This window comes from Bubalus bubalis, chromosome 6, assembly GCF_019923935.1.
Source record: "Bubalus bubalis isolate 160015118507 breed Murrah chromosome 6, NDDB_SH_1, whole genome shotgun sequence".
Lineage (NCBI taxonomy): Eukaryota > Metazoa > Chordata > Mammalia > Artiodactyla > Bovidae > Bubalus > Bubalus bubalis.
Window position 1 is genome coordinate 23395483 of NC_059162.1, and position 14404 is coordinate 23409886.

The following is a 14404-nucleotide window of genomic DNA, read 5'->3' on the forward strand; positions in this document are numbered from 1 at the left end:
TATTTTTGCCTTTCCTTTTTCTTTGAGTGAAAGCTTTAGTAAAGTGTAAATTTAGGATAGAGGAGTATAAACAATGGGCTAGTCTGAACATTATAATCCTTGGTCTACCATTAGCTTGTTTTAGTAAATTATCTTCATGTTCTGTCATCTCATCTATGCAAGAGAACCAGAAATCACTTATTTAGAGAGTTGGAGGAAATAATATGTTTGCAAAGTGATTTGCTAAATTAAGTGTTTAATGATAAGACATGTCAGGAATAGGATAACTGATACACAGGGCTTCTCTCATTTTAGGACCTATACTTCTGCCCTGATGAGGTACTGCTCTTACTAGCTAGCTTTCAGATGGACAAGCTGAGTGTTAGTGTTAGCTCAAAGACAGGATTTAGATATTTTGATTTCTAGACAGGTGTTCTTCGAAGCTAAACTACATGGGAATGGAAGAGATTAAAAAGCCCTTTTCTTGGTACAGATCTTGAAACTTTTCAGAGTCTAGTAGTGAAAGCTTCTTGAATCTTCTCAATTTATTATCATTGTGTTTTGCCAAGGTATCATTTATAACACACTCTTTTAAACTTTTGAGTGTTCCTGTATTTGGCTAGTGGCCAGTTGTTAATTTAAACATCACTGAGTTCCTGAAGCAGGGAGCTGTCAACCCATCTGTCTGATTGTCTAAACAGCTATCCAGGACCACCCCTTGCTCCTTGTTTTCTTTTGCTTTGCAATGGGAAGTCACTCCCTGGTTTTGCTGCCTGCTACATGATTTCTCAGTTGAATTCTTCTCTTGCTTTTAAAAAAAATCACAAAGAGTAATTGTTTTTTCTTTCAGATGAAGATAAAATTTACCCTAGAACTTGTTTCTTCTTATTCTTTCTGTTTTATTATTATTTCTTTTTGGGGAGGGAGGATGAGAGGGATTTTTTTTTTAGTCTCTCTTTTTCCTGATGTTTTTGATTTTTTAAAGCTACCTACCCACATTCTTGGTATCTCTGTGCCATTCCCACTCTGCTGCCTCTTCTGTGACCTGCTTATAGCCTAGAACAGTAGCTTTTGGTTCACCTGAACTGTAGTCGCTGACTTCAGGACCTTTAGAAAATGTTTGAATTCAGTGGGATATGCTTGGATGCTTCAGACCAGCCTTACAATGCATTTAAAAAATATCACACCCACAGAAATTCTATTTTGCCCACAAAATTTGCATTGATCTAGTTCCCACTCTCTGATGCCATTCCTAGTGGTCTCTCTCCTTATCTGGTCCACTGTGATAGAACAGAGCTCCACATCCTGGCTGCATCAATGTCATCTGGGCTGCCTCTTGGCCTCAACACCCAAGGATTCTGGCACAGTAGGTCTGAAATTCCATATTTTGAGATTCTGTATTTTTCAAGGTTTACAGGTAATTCTAATGCAGTAACTTGGTTGGAGCCCAGTCATATTTCATTATTCTCCAGCAGGTGTGTACCTGGGGTCTTTCCTTTTTAATGTTAATAATTTCCAGAATGAACATATCCTTAATCAGCCATTCCAGTTTTTAACCCTTCTGACTCCCAAAGATTTTTGAAATTGGTGACATAAAAGCTGTAGAGTAAATAATATCTTATAATATATAAGAAATAATAAGTACTGTTTCTTCTTGTTAATCTGAGCACAGTGGGTCCACATTGTCTCTTTAGAAGGGCTTCTTATATATATTTACATGATATTATTATAAACTGCCCCCTTCCTTTCCTCTCTGTTATCTCTTTTTCTTCACGTTTCATTCATATGTATCATTTTTGGACACTTTGTCTATTGGTCCTTAATGGTTTTAGGGCAAAAAATTCTAAGCTATGATTTGAATGAGAATATAATCAGATTTTACATTATACTGATACTGTGCACACACTTTTAAGTGCTTCCTTTCTTGATATCTCTTGAACCACAACTTAACCTTTTATTTCACTCCCACTCTTTCCTTATTCTTCTTTCATCTTTCCTTTCTCTGAAGATGACTTGAAGCCAAAGGATTTTCTTCTCCTCTACTTTTCTTTCTTTATCTGTCTGCCATATGCATTGTATTTTGGGAGGTTCACTGGTCTAGGAGCCAGGAGACCAGAATTTTTCCTCCAGGTCAGCTGTTAATTAGCCTTGTGATCCTGCGGGAGGGGCACTACTTCGGTCCTCCATTTGCTTAGGCACTTTGTTCATAATCACTGAGCCCATTACGGACGAGTTGAGACAAGAATCTCTCTCCTGTGGTCCTCAGTCTAGTGCCTTGTCCACTCTCCACACCTCTTCCATCTTTTGTGTGAATGAGCTCATGCACACACACACAAATCCTCAAGTGCTTATTCTTAGTGTGCCTCTTGAGGAGAAGAATTGTGTCTTTTCATTTGTGTTTGTTCTAACACCCCCACCCAACCGTGGGGTTGCGAAGAGTTGGATGAGACTGAGTACACATAGCACACACAGCCCCTGTACCTAGAATGGTGCCTTGGCATCTGATAGGCACTCAGTACGTATTTGTTTCATTGAACAATTACTTTTAGTAGTTTTCTTATTCTGGACTACTACAATACTTCAAGACAGTTTTTTTAAAGAGTAGTACTTGCAAAAGTTATTGCTTACCTTACATTTGGGGAAAACCGAATTTTCCCCTTCCCCAGATGTTTTATTTAAATTTGCCATTTTGAATTTCTGTGTGTGTGTGTGTGTGTGGTGGTTTCTTCTCTCTCTTTTTTCCCTGATCACTTCTGCAATTCATAAAGGTCACTTTTACTTTGGATTTTAACCTCACAGATGCTGGCATCCACCCTCTGCTTCTCACTTGAGTTGCCTCTACTGCTTCCTGTATTACTGTATTACTATGGCAGCAATTTCTGTTATTTTGTCCAGAGTTGCCACACCTTATTGTAATTTGGACATTTTGAGGACTCTTGGAATATATTATTTTTAAAATTAGAATTAAAAAAACCCTTTTTTATATTGGAGTATAGCTGATTAACAATGATGTATAGGCTTTCCTGGTGGCTCAGTGGTAAAGAATTCACCTGCCAATGCAGGAGACATGGGTTTCATCCCTGATCCGGGAAGATGCTACATACTGCAGAGCAACTAAGCCTGTGCACCCCGACTATTGAGCCTCTGCTCTAGAACCTGGGAGCCATGACTACTGAGCCCATGTGCTACGACTGCTGAAGCCGGTGCGCCCTCGAGCCTGTGCTCCACAACAGGAGAAGCCATCACAGTGAGAAGCCCGTGCATCACAACGGGAGAGTAGCCCCTGTTCTCTGCAACTAGAGAAAAGTCTGTGTAGCAGTGAAGACCCAGCACAGCCGAAAATTAATAAATGAAGTTATATAAAAAAGGATCTATTAGTTACAGGTATACAGTAAAGTGATTCAGGTATACCCATACAAATATCTTTTGTTTTTCAGATTCCTTTCCCATTTAGGTTATTATAGGATATTGATCCAAGTTTTCCTATGCTTTACAGTAGGTCCTTATTGGTTATCTACTTTAGTAGTATGTATATGTTATTCCCAAATTTAGGATAATTTGTTTAGATGATTTTTTTTGAGATTTATTTCCTTGTGAGCTGCATATTCTAAACTTGAACTAGACCGAGCAGATATTTACATTTAGTATATTTGTTTTTTTCCCTCCAAGAGGGTTCCATTGAAAATCACTATCACCAATAAAAAGCAAAAGGTGACACATGGTAAATACGTTTTTCAGAGAACCACAGAGAGTGAGCCATCTCCAGAATGAAATTTGTTCCTTGAGGGCAGAGTCCATGTCACACGCATCCTTTCCCTGGCCTGTGCCCAGCATGTGGTCAGCCGGGCAGCAGGTCCTTCCTGGTCATGGCACCTGTGACTCCTGCTCTGCCCGCCCCAACTTTGGGACATTCTGGAAGACAGGTGATGGTGAGTCAGAGGTCTGTCCTTATAGTCCTTTCTGCTTTGAAAAGATCAGTTAAAGGTGGACCCCACCTATACGCTTTTATGCTATCTCTTTTTATTAATTAATGGGTAGTTGAAAGTTTCCTCTTTGTTGACTTATTTGTTGGGAGGAACTTTAAAAATTCACCTGGTCCTTCTATCTGTCCCATGGTGATTCTTATCCTCTTAGAACATCCTGGTTAAGGTGTAGCCTACCTTTTTTCTCCTTGATTACCTCTTCTGATTTGGACAGCTATAATTCTTTGAAAGATCTTATATTCAGTTGTAATCTTCCTCCTTATGACTTGCACCCATTGGCATCTTCTCAGGAATTTGTCTCAAAGAGTCCTGAGCCTTTCGTGTTAGGGATCCAGAGGTACCCTTTACTGAACTGACACCCACCCTTCCATAAGATGAGTCAAACCCCGTGAGGACCTTGAAGATGATCCCATCAGGGTGATTGCTTGAGTTAATCGTTGTAGCCCAGTGGGTTTTGTACCTCCCTTTCCAGATGGCAGTAGGAAGGGAAGGGAGGGAAGCATTCATTAAGCAGTGTTTCCCCAACCTGTTTTATAATAAGAACACCTGGGGTCTTCTCCTGGAGATTCCGATTCAGTGAGTCTGGAATAGTGTCTGCGAATTTGTATATTTAAGAAACGGCCAGGTAACTTTTATACTAGGGAAATTTTGGAATCACTGCAGAGAATCTAGGAAAGCTAAGGGCTTCTTTGTTTTGTTTATTTATTCTTTTATAGTGCTAGAGATGGGTTGCTTTGACTTTGGGTCCTGTGCTCAATTTTTTCTCCCTTGAAAGTGCCTGCTTCTTATTGAATGCCTAGCTCACTAGGGAGAAGAAAGCCACTCCGGTATCCTCAAAAGGCTAATAAAATTATTTAGTTGTAAAAAAGTGGGGTTTTTTGGCAGTCTGTCCAAAGTCTTAGGACTGCCATGTGTGTGTCATGTATGACTTTGGTGGATGCCTCCTTGTTCCTCCATCAGGATATTACCTGAGATGCCAGAATACATAAAAGTTCCAGTTTTCTTGGTGTCTGTTAAGGAATTCTGTCCTCAGCCCTTGTGAATGATGCTGGGTCTTTGAGGATGTCTTTCTTGTTAACCCATGAACACATATCTGGTGTCAGGGATTTCCCTCACATATGTTAGTGAAAAAAATATAAAGGTCATTCCTTTCAGGCAGTCCTGCTTTTGGGGTGTCTGGGCTGCTGCAGCAAATAAAATAAGGAAGGTAAGATAAAGGGGCTCTGGAGGACTTCTTGAGCAGAACTGAGCAGTCTGCAAGAAGGGGCTCAGAAGTGCGCCTCTAACAGAGACACTTGGTCTTGCTGTTCGTGATAGGAAGAAGGAAGTGGCTTCAGATCTGAAAGGATACGCTCATGGCCTCTAGATGGGACAAATAGCAGTGTTCGTTGGCAGTGGTAGGAAGTTGGCTGTAGGTCTGTTCTTTCTTTTCTCCTCCCCTGGAGAACCAGCTGTGTGGCAGAAAATACATTGTGACATTAAAAAGAATAGTAAAGCCAAGAAGCAGGAATGATACAAGCCATAGCTAGGAGTGAGCAAAACAAAGCAATTATTGTGTTAATTTGTTTATATATGTAAATATATAAATTTCTATATAATACTCTAGTAGGAGCTATAAGCTCTTAGCTCTAAGGCCTAAGCTATAAGATTTATTATCTGTGTAGCTGTGCTGTCTTAATGGTGTGTTAGGGAGGACTGTGGTGTGTTGTCAACCTTAACTTGTGTGTTTCCCATAGCATCGCGTGGTAGGCAGTAAGGGTATTCTACTTTTCTAGTTGTGTAGGAGTCATTGACCAAATGGAAGATAGAGACCTGCCCCCAAGGAACTGACATCATCATGGAGACAAGACAGATGAGCACACACAATTAGAAACATGAAGTACAGTTACTTAGTAACTTATCTATACTGGCTGAGAGCAGTTTCCTGCAGTAGGGGTGACTAAGAGCTGTAGGGTCTGGGGGGAGTAAATCTAGAAGCACCAGGGAACAGCGACCCCCAGCTCACCCCTGCTGGGCTTGTCTGCTGTTCTCCTCTTTCTCTGTTGGAATTTATAAGTAGCAAAACTTGACTTGGTGGAAAGACAAAGAGTCCTTTGTTTGGTGGGGGTGTAAATATAAATTTGGCACATGTTGTGGTGTCTTTTATGTCTGTTAGTGGGTTTGTGGCAAGAGAGAGGGCTGTGTTCTCAGACTTGGATGCCTAGCTTGATCTTGGGCAAGGTAAGGTGGAAGTATCTCCTTTGGAAGATCTGGTTCTCAGTGGCAGTCACTGAAGGAGCTTCTGGTCACAGTCAGGCAGTGACTTCAGTGCCGTGTGGACACACCCTGAGTTGCTGCCTCAGGTGGCATTGATTAATCATGCTAACATCTCCCTCACCCTCTTGTGCTTGCCTTGGCAAAACCCTGTCCTACCGGCTCCTCAGAGTTTGGGCTTTACTGGATGATTGAATGAACTCTTAAGGGGTTCATTTTACTGTCTCTTGCCACTCTTGAACTGTAGGCCAGTTACTACGGTCCAGCTCTGGAGCCCTTGATCTCCCAATCAGGTGGTGAGGGGCCTGTGTCTCTCTTCCCATTACACTGAAGGACCTTCCCCAGAGACCTCTAGGGCAGTTTCTGGTCTTCAAGTCAGTTCCGTCTGCAGGATATTGGCAGTGACTCTAGTTCTTTGTATCAACCAAACATCATGCCAAGATGGATTCATCATCTCACAAAGGCAGGTTGTATCCATGGGCATTGCAAAACCTGTTTCTGGGTTAAGAGTAGTGCTCTCACCTCTTGTATTTATTTACAGGAAGAAAGCCTGGGTGTATTTTGTCAGGTAAGGAAAACATGATGATAATATTTTGGTTGGAGTCAGATATTGTCTCCCTAATAATATGGTATCTTTTAACAAATAGTATCCCTTTAAAATACAGTTTTGCTTGCTGACTAAAGTATGTACAAGAAACTGTGGTCACATTCTAAAGTATACTACCTCGTTCAGAGACAGGTGCGCTTTAACATTGGCATTTGCTTCTTTTTCATCTTTTCACTCTCATCTCTGTTTTGTGAGGAGATTCTGGGAGGCTTTTAAGCCTCAAAGATTAAATAATCTATTTTAACTAGTACCTAACAGGGAGAGGTTGCTATGCTGGCTTACTTCTTCAACATTCCGATAAGAGAAAAATTGATACTATTTAAGCACTAATACATTTTGTTGAGTTTCTGAATATGAATAGTCAGAACCCTAGATAGTGTTAAATTGTTAACTTCTCTAAACGGTAAAGTGGTATGCTGCAAAGAAACTTTTGTTTAATTCTCTGCTTTCATGTGCTTTTGTTTATAAAGTGTCGAGACTCACTGAAGTTTAAGGACGTGTATATTTTGATTATTACTTTTTACTGTTTTCTTGGCTGAGATATGCCTTTATTTGCTAGATCTTTTTAAATTGGAACATGAAGGACATTTACTTTATTAGAACATTTAAAGCACTTTCTAATCTTTATGAGGATTATTAGAGAAAAAAACTTATCTGTAAATCATGCACATTTGGGATGTTACTATATAAAGTAGTAACAATATGTCATGGTTCCTGTGACATAAACTTTAAAGAGATGGAAGGAAAATCTGATTGTAACTGAAAACAAACATTGTAACATTTAAAGGTAGGTTTACACAGCAATAGAATTATTCCTTATGTTTACATGTAATTAACTCATATTTATGCTTTGTTGATTTTCTCTGGCACCTTTACAAGAATTTTTTTGGGCAGGAGGTATTGGGCTTCCCTGGTGGCTTATTGGTAAAGAACCTGCCTGCCAGTGCAGGAGACTGGTTAGATCCTTGGGTCGGGAAGATCCCCCAGAGAAGGAAATGGCAACCCACTCTAGGATTCCTGCCTGGGAAATCCCATGGACACAGGAGCCTGGCGGGCTGCATACAGTCCATGGGGTCATAAAAGAGTCGGACACAACTTAGCAATTAAACAACAATTTTTAAAGTAATTATATTTAAGGGTGGTTAAGGAGTTCATCACCAGCTCGATAAACATGAGTTTGAGCAAGCTCTGGGAGTTGGTGATGGATGGGGAAGCCTGGCGTGCTGCAGTCCATGGGGTCACAAAGAGTCAGACATGACTGAGCGACTAAACTGAAGGACCTTTGAAAAGTATAAGAAAAACCCACAGTCATGCCACTGTTAATATTCTGGTGTACATCATTTGGTATTTTTATCAACTCTTAAAAATTGTAGATATATAATGTATATGAGATTTCCTGTTCTGCCTTTCTTTGATTTTTCCTTTGCTTTGGTTACATATTTGTCTCCATCATTTATTTTTCCTGCATAAATGACACTTTATAAATGCCCGATTTTAAATCTGGCATTTAAATGCCATTCTGTATAAATGATCTTTATACAGAAATTCCCCTCTTTAGGATATTTCTATTAAGCTAGATTTCCAGAAGAGAAATTACTGTGCCAAAGAGTGATTTTTAAAAATTGGGAAATAAGCAGAAAAACATAAAGAGAAAATTAAAATCTCCAATAATCCCATCACTTCCAATCAGAACCTCACTTAAAAAAAACAAAAACAAAACCTCACTTAATATTTTGTTACATTTCATACAGTTGTTTTTCTGTGAATCTTACTGTAATTAAGATTTTAGCATATTATAGTTTTACAGTATACTTCTGTACCACTGAAAATATTGTGAACACTTTCGTATATATGTAAATAATTTTTTTCTTCATATTTCTTTCTTTTTATTGAAGTATAGTTGATTTACAATATTGTATTAGTTAGGGCTTCCCTGGTGGCTCATTGGTAAAGAACCTGCCTGCAGTGCAGGAGACCGGGGTTTGATTCCTGGGTCGGGAAGATCTGCTGAGAAGGGATTGGCTACCCACCATATTCTTACCTGAAGAATTCCATGGACAGAGTTGCCTGGTGGGCTACAGTCCATGAGGTCACAAAGAATCTGACACAACTGAGCGACTAACACTTTTGGTGTACAGCAAAGTAATTAAAAAAGAATACATATACTCTCAGATTCTTTTCCATTATAGTTTATTATAAGATGTTGAATATATATATATTTCCTGTGTATAAATATTTTTTAAGAACATGGTTTTAAAGGCTGTCTACTGTTTTATCTGAAGATTCTATTATATTTTATTTAATCTGAGATCTAGTCTTAGTTTCCAGCTTTCATGATTATAAATAATGTTGTGATGAACATTCTCATATGTAAATAATGGTAGGAATATGTATTTTCTTAACATAAATTCCAAGAAGTCAAATTATTTTATCAAAGAAGATGGACCTTTGTGTGGCTTTTGATACACATTGCCAAATTTCCTTTCATAGAGTTTGACCAAGTTATACTGTATTAGTTGAGTATGAGACTGTCCATGTTTCCAACCATCATCAACACTGGTTTTATTTTTACAACTCTTTAACAATTTGATAAGTGGTAAATGCTACCCCATCCTAATTGGTATCTCTGCTTACAGTAATCTTGAATGTTTTTCATGTGATCAGTGGCCATTTCTATTACCTTTTCGTTTTATTTATTTTGGTAAATTGTGTCTTTTATTCATCAAAGTATTTCGTTTTTGGTTACTGATTTGAAATATTTCTTTAAATATTAAAGGTATTCTCTTTATCTTTAATGTGTCAAAACACACATGGATACATTGAACTACATAATATCAAATTGCTACCAGTATTGATATATCAAAAATTATTTAATAGCTTTAAAAAAATCCTTTGATTTCTAATGCACTTGGTCAATTTTCTGTATATTTGTTAACTGGTATTTTCTGTAATTACTTTAAAATTCTAATCTGACTGTATTATAAATCAACAAGCTGTCAGTTGCGTGTGCCCAGAAAATGCACGTTTACTTTAGTATCTTTTAAAAAGATACTGCAGGAAGCAAAAAAACCAGTCTGTTCTGAAGCAAGCTCTGTTTTTGGGTGGGTGGAGGGTACCTGCTTCTGTCTTGTCTTTTTAGATATCCAGGATCTTGGACCATCCCTGAAAGGGGGACGTGATATCACTACTAAATCTGTCATTCTGACCTAATTTATAGTTGTGCAGTGGTCTAGCTGATCCATTTGGTTAGCCAACAGGATGACTAAGATTCTTTCTCCTCTCTCTTCACCAAATTGATTAGTTGTGGGACAGAACTGACTGAATCAACCTGTTGTTTTGGCACCCCACGAACACCACCTGTTTCTTAGATTTCTCCCTCCAGCTTCCCACTGGCCTAGCTCAGTGCTGTGTGCACAGTGGGTAGGAGATCCGTGTTGTTGCTGAAGAATGTTGCAATAAAGAAGAGTAGATTGCTTTTTTCCCCCACACTTGTCTGTTCTTAAGGCATCCTGCTGCTTTTGACATAAGAGTTCCAGCTGAACTGCTATATGTGGCAGCTCTGTGGGTCTTAAGTGTTTGATTCAGAGTAATTTCAGGCAATATGAATGCTTTCTTAAGTATCATTGGAATTTACTGGGCTGGTTGTTTGCCAGCTATTACCATATTTAGCATGAGGAGACCTGGAGAACAAGGACATTTCTGACCAACCAAAGAAGGAAACCTCTCTGAAGGATTGCAGCTTTTTTTTTTTAAGGTATAGGTTAAGAGAATTGCTAGAGTGAGAGTCCAGTTTGTGTCCCCCGGGCTTTGATATTCTGCCCCATCCACAAAATTAACTTATGCATGGGAAAAAAGGTTTGATGGTTAAGCTCTTTCTCACCCTGAAGTCTATTAATACTGTTTCTGGGTGGAAATTAGAGAATTCTTACTCATAGACTGCACTGAGAGGCTTAATCAGCAGGTGAAGTTGTTGCTTAAAAACAGGTTAATGGGTGTGTGTTCTCATCTTTCTTCTTGAAGGCTTATTACTTTTCTGCTTTGTCATGATCTGAATTTATTTTGGCCCAATCCTTTTCTCCCTCCTACTTTTGAAATTATCAGCTTTCTCTCTGTGACTTAAAATTTCTCTGCCTGAGTTTTTCCATTTTAAAGATGAAGATAGTATTTGAAAGGACCACTCGGTATAATTAACATAAAACATAAAACGACCCTAACATTTACATAGCGATGCGGAGTTTACAGAACACTCTTACACAATTGCCTCCTTTAATCTCACAAAATCTTGGTTGAAACTGAGCCTCTGAGGGGTTAGTTGGCTTGTATACCATTGTTTAGCCCTAGATAATAAGTGACAGAGCTGGGACTTAAACTTGTGGTTTGACTTTTAAAACCTCAGCTCTTTTTTCTTTTTAAATGTTTAATTCTTACTATGTGTCATTCTCTTAGGGATTTATATATTTTTTCTCCTTTAATTCACATGGCTGTCCTTTGGGTAGACAGTACTTAGCTATACTACAGGTAAGAAAATAGGAGCTTAGACTCATAGCTTTGGGGTGAATAATAAGGTGGTTAAAGGATGGAGCCAGGATTCAGACCTCTAGCTCTTGGGCCTCTGTAGTCAACCATGGCACTTTATTCCCATTCATACAATCATGCCTCACAACAGCCTTTGAGATGGGGAGTAGGAGAAACTGAGACCGGTAACATGCTCAGGATAATGGAATTAGTAAGTGGCAGAGTTGGGACTGATTGAATGATTGATTTAGTCTACTTGTCTCCATAACCCTTACTCATTGTATACACTCAAGATACATGTTTTTAATCATTTGTATATTGATAAGATTGTCAGCTCATTGAACATTGGAGCCAGCTGTTAGAAATCATTGGTATGTTCTGAATAAAAGGATTGATTTTAGTTGGCTAATGGCCCTGGCCTTTTCTCAGTTGATTTCTGTCATCAGGACAAGCAGATTGAATTTGGGTTGAGAGGAAGGGAGTTCCAGTTAAGGGGGTCTTTAAGCCAGAATGGGTCACAGCTATGAGCTCTTCAGAAGCCTGCTCTCAAGATCAGTGGCCCAGCTCCTGAGGGCTCTGCCGGGGGACGTTTTTGTTTATGTTTGAGAGACTTCTCTTTGAGAGGGAGTTGTGAGCTTAGGGGAGAAAGGGTGGGGATACCCCGGGCTCTTAACTCACTGGCTGTGTCCCTGTTTCTTAAGCACTCTGTGCCAAGATTTCATTATTTTTAAAGTGAAGGTAATAGGAGCATGTAATTGCTAGGGTTGTTATGAGGATTCAGTAAGTTAATACGTGTTACATTCATGGTATGGTGCCTGCACGTAGTGAGAGTGCAGTAAATAGCAGCTACTGTTGGTGATGTTATTTTGTGTTGCAGCATAGACTGGCTTTTTGTTGCTTTCACTTCTTTTTAATCAAAAGTGGATGAGTGATTCAGATCCTCGGTGAGAAATAGGAGCTTCATGTTTGCCGCATGTAGATTGTTCACTGGTTTCCTGTGAGCCTGTAAATATTTGGGGGTATTGTATTTGAGTCTGTTCCTTTAATGGGGTATACTTCCAACTTGGAGAATTTGTCTACCATCCAAATTGTATTGATAGGTGCTGAATAATTTCCCCTTATTTATTAACCAGACATTTGTGGTTGGATTAGTTTAGTACAGGAACTATGATTTTTTTTGCCTGAGATATAGCTTTGAGGAGAATGTCAGGGGGACACTCTTGTTCCCCCCTTTCCTATGACATGATAAACATCACCCCATGCCATCTGGTGTCACCATGCATTCGGTGCCTTAATTAGACTTATAGCACTAAATGAACTATCTCTTTGAAATAACAGAAGTACCTCATGGTCTGTTATCACAGCTTTATGGGCTCCCGGAGATTTTGGAATCTCAGACTGTGAACCACCCATCTAGTCCATCCCTGATTTACAGATGAGGAAAGCAAAGCCTCCAAACTCCTTAGTCAAATGATGTATCAGTATGTTGACCCTCTGTTTTTGAAATCTGAGAAGGGAACAGTGAAGCAGTGGGAAGGGTGGGGTGGGGGAAAAGTGTGGCTATGTTGAAAATGTCAGTGATAGCAGAGAAAATATTTGCCTGTGAGACCCTGCCTGTCTCTTTGGACTTCTTTATAATGATTAAGACAACCCAATAGGGCTGGAGTCATTAGTGATTCAGAATCGGATTAGCCGGGACTGGTGGAGTTACTTTCTCAGAAAAGGGTTTCATATTTTAACATTTGTTTCCCATGACAGTTTGCTTATTCTCAAGTTTTGGCAGCCATGAGCAAATGGTTGTCAGGTTTTTTGTTTTGTTTTGTTTTGTTTTAAGACAAAACTCCAAATTTTATTTTGCCAATTTAGTAAACTGTATTCTACCTACCACTCCTTCTGCTCCCTCTGTAATTATTTCTCAAACTTTGTTTTTCAGTTGTGGAAGTACTATGAAAGGTTTTCTTTTGTACTCTGAGATATTTATAATTTTGTGTAAGCACACTGTTTACAGAAAATCTAAGTGGTGCATATGTTAACTCAAATACCCTTAAAACACTTAAAATATTTTCCAATAACTTAAATCTCCCCCCAAGGGCAGCTGCAGCCACTTACATTAAAAGAGAGGAGGTATATACTAAGGGTAACAGTTATTTGAATGTAATTAATGTAGATAAATGGGAATGTTACTTTGGAGGAACTGGAGTATTTGCATCAAAGCTGACTGGGGCATCAGTTCAGTTCAGTCACTCAGTCGTGTCCGACTCTGCGACTCCATGAATCGCAGCACTCCAGGCCTCCCTGTTCACCACCAACTCCCGGAGTTCACCCAAACTCATGTCCATCGAGTCGGTGATGCCATCTAGCCATTTCATCCTCTGTCATCCCCTTCTCCTCCTGCCCCCAATCCCTCCCAGCATCAGAGTCTTTTCCAATGAGTCAACTCTTCGCATGAGGTGGCCAAAGTATTGGAGTTTCAGCTTCAACATCAGTCCTTCCAATGAACACCCAGGACTGATCTCCTTTAGGATGGACTGGTTGGAACTCCTTGCAGTCCAAGGGACTCTCAAGAGTCTTCTCCAGCACCACAGTTCAAAAGCATCATTTCTTCGGCACTCAGCTTTCTTCACAGTCCAACTCTCACATCCATACATGACCACTGGAAAAACCATAAACTGGGGCATGCTTCTTCATTAATAGAGTGAACAAAACAAAAACTGCCCTCCTGGAGCTTATAAGAAGTAGTGGTAGTTTCCATATACTGAGAGTTTATTATGTGACAGATGCTTGGGGGAAAAAGTGCTATAACTGTTTGGCTTTAGACTGCACTGCTGCTGCTGCTAAGTCACTTCAGTTGTGTCTGACTCTGTGCGACCCCAAAGACGGCAACCCACCAGGCTCCGCTGTCCCTGGGATTCTCCAGGCAAGAACACTGGAGTGGGCTGCCATTTCCTTCTCCAGTGCATGAAAGTGAAAAGTGAAAGTGAAGTCGCTCAGTTGTGCCCGACTCTTAGCGACCCCATGGATTGCAGCCTACCAGGCTCCTCCATCCATGGGATTTTCCAGGCAAGAG

General features: G+C 39.6%; 1 protein-coding gene across 4 annotated transcripts in view; it reads left to right on the plus strand.

Moving 5' to 3' along the window:
- Positions 1–14404, plus strand: part of NOTCH2 (notch receptor 2) — a 176456-nt gene that overhangs the window by 1954 nt on the left and 160098 nt on the right. The gene's annotated exons all lie outside the window — the stretch shown is intronic.